The sequence below is a fragment of the Oryzias melastigma genome, linkage group LG24 (assembly GCF_002922805.2).
Source record: "Oryzias melastigma strain HK-1 linkage group LG24, ASM292280v2, whole genome shotgun sequence".
Taxonomy (NCBI): Eukaryota; Metazoa; Chordata; class Actinopteri; order Beloniformes; family Adrianichthyidae; genus Oryzias; species Oryzias melastigma.
The window spans coordinates 22,954,064-22,956,809 of NC_050535.1; the positions used below are offsets into that span (position 1 = coordinate 22,954,064).

At 40.2% G+C, this 2,746-nt stretch overlaps 1 long non-coding RNA gene across 1 annotated transcript; it reads right to left on the minus strand.

Annotated features, from left to right (window-relative positions):
• Nucleotides 1-345: 345 nt before the first annotated feature.
• On the minus strand, nucleotides 346-1,930 carry LOC118598122. Its single transcript, XR_004947222.1, has 2 exons — nucleotides 543-1,930; nucleotides 346-414 (listed from the first exon to the last, which is right to left on the minus strand). It is a non-coding gene; the product is annotated as an uncharacterized LOC118598122 (long non-coding RNA).
• Between the last annotated feature and the right edge of the window lie 816 nt (nucleotides 1,931-2,746).

Below are 2,746 nucleotides of genomic sequence, written 5' to 3' on the forward strand. Positions count from 1 at the left end.
ACTGGCTCCCTGTGTGCTTCAGAATTGATTTTAAAGTTCTATTGATGGTTTATAAATGATTTTATAGTCTTCGACCATCTCATGTAGCAGAGATGCTTTTAAGATATGAAACGTGTGGACCCCGTAGTCCTCTGGCATTGGCCTCAAAGTTGTCCCTAAAGTTAGGACCAAAGCAAATAATGAGGCTTTGTTCCACCGTTACGGTCCTCGCCTGTGGAACAGCCTGCTGGAGAGCCTCAGGGCCGTAGAGGTTTTTAAGAAGACGCTCAAGACCCACCTTTTTAACCTCGCTGTCAGGGATAATAGGCAAAGGTGGACCCCAAAATGCAATGAGTCAGGATTTCAGTTAAGTAAAGCAGTTTATTAGGTCTGCAGTAAGGTCCTCCAAGCAGTAGGGGGAGTCCAAGGGTTCTTCTGAGAAGAGAGTCAAAGTTAGTATTTGTAAATCCAAAGAGAAGCGGAGGGAAACTCAACGCTTAATCCACTCCTTTAATAAAGCGAGGTCCATTAATCCATAAGAGAGAGAAGGGGAACAATCTCACCAGGGCAGCAGAAATATTCAGAGGAGAAGGCAGGGGCGGCAAGACGTGGACGAAGCGAGGGTCGGCAACACGGAGATCAGAGTGGGTCCAAGGCGGAGGTACCGAAGGGTGAAGACAGGAGCAGGAATCCAGAGTGTGAGCAGGGTCGAGGACGAGACAAAACAGCAAGGCGTGCGTACTGAGAACTTCAGGGAGTAGACAACAATCCAGTACTGAGCCTGGAGGGGAAGAGTCTTAAATAGAGGAGCGCGCAGGTGTTCAGAATGAGCAATCAGGCAGGTGAGGGTGGGGCAGAATCGTGACACTCGCTTTTACATGACCTTTGTAGTTATTAAGTTTTATATTATTTTTTTTTACATTTTTTTAAACTTCTATGTGAATCATTTTATATTAATTTATAAACTAATTTCTTATTTTAATCTACTAACAATAATTTTACTATTATTGTATTCATATTATTAAAGTATTTTTAATTGTTTTTAATGCTTCTCATTTATTTATTTATTTTAAACTCCAGTGTTTCCTCATGGGGATCCTCTTTTCTGGGGCTCGTCCTGCAGGGGGGCTGTTACTGCGGTGCCCCTTCTCATTCGGGTGGCTGGGGTCCAGCTCTGTAGAACAGGCCCTGCACTGACCCTGTGCTGAGCGGGCGCTGTGGCGATGCTCCCCGTGGTCGGGCTGGGCCTTGGAATAAATGGATAACAAACCGTTTCTACATCGTAGTGCCAAGCCAGACTGTTTCCTTCTGCAGTTCTTGACTCTTTTTTTAGTTTTGTTGTTAGGGCCATTTTGGGGGAACTCGGTGGGTGGGGGGAGGAACTAGGGGAGCGAGGGAAGTTAAATTTGTGTTAATGTGTGAATTTCTTTTAAAACACTGTGTTTTTGTGTTTTTAATATGTATGTTATTTGCTTTTGTTGTATGTTAAGCGCTTTGTGTTGTGTTTGACTGAAAAACGGTATACAAATATATAAAGTTTGAGTTAAAGTTGTTTCTCTACATCAAGAGAATTAAGTTTAAATGTTATGGAAATCTTGCAAGAATCTCATTCATACACCTTGATTCCTGCCAACTAGAAGCCAACTTTGAAGTAGACGGAGAAATAGATAAATTCCTTTTTTTGGCTGACCAAGATACTCCTTGCTGTCCTACTTGAGTCGCCAGAAAAGGTGGTCAAGAAGGTCTCGGTATCCATCTTTCTCCATGACTCAAAACCCCAGACCAAAACAGGATGATCATTAATGCATGGAAAATAATTCAAACTGGTGGTTCTCTGCATGGGTCACAACGACAGACAAACAGTTAGAAACTAAAAAAACTAGCAATACATTTTCCATGGAACCATAAAAGAGAATTAACAGTCTTTGCAATAATTGGTGAGGTGAATATATGTGATCGCCGAACATTTGGCTTGCAAAGTACAAAAAAATTGCAACGGGATATTTTTAATTTCTTCACATAGAACAGAATTATATCTATATGCAATTTTTACTAAAATTACTCTGACTTTCATATTTGAAGACCAGAAATGACATTAATTAAAAAAATGTTTCCAAAAAATCTTTTGTCAATAACTTGGGTTCATAGAAATGTTACAAATTAATCACTTAACACAAATAGTTATCATATTCAGAAGTAACCACTGTGGTTTTGATCACAAAAACAAATAATCTGTTCTTCTCGTTTGGCCCTTTGGGCTCTGAGGGTCAAGTAACCACAGCTTTACAACAGCTAAGAACGTAATTCAGCCAACCGCAACCAAGACATCATAGTTTTTAGAAAGTGTTGAGGCCGCATAATGCTGATTTTATGACAGGAGCCTGCGGCCGGGTAACATTTTGAAACGTGGACAGCATTTTGCCCACGAGCCGGACTTTGGACAGGCCTGCCTTATACCACATTAGATCTCCCATTTTTGTCTCAAACAAGTCACAGCTTTGTTTTTTTAAGTTACCAGCTCCTTATAAAGTTGTCATCCACCTTTTATGGTTTTTGGGTAATTACTATGATTTGACAAAACATATGTTTCAAACATGATCATTAACAGTAAGTCTACATCAAGTATAGAGTTTTCAAGTCTACTGGAACATTTTAAAAATGACAGAATATAGATGCATGACATTAATATGGCTGGAAAAAAAGTCAAACCAGAGAAAATACCTACATGAAAAAGTCTTAGAGGTTTTAGACATGGGCGTGGTGCGGC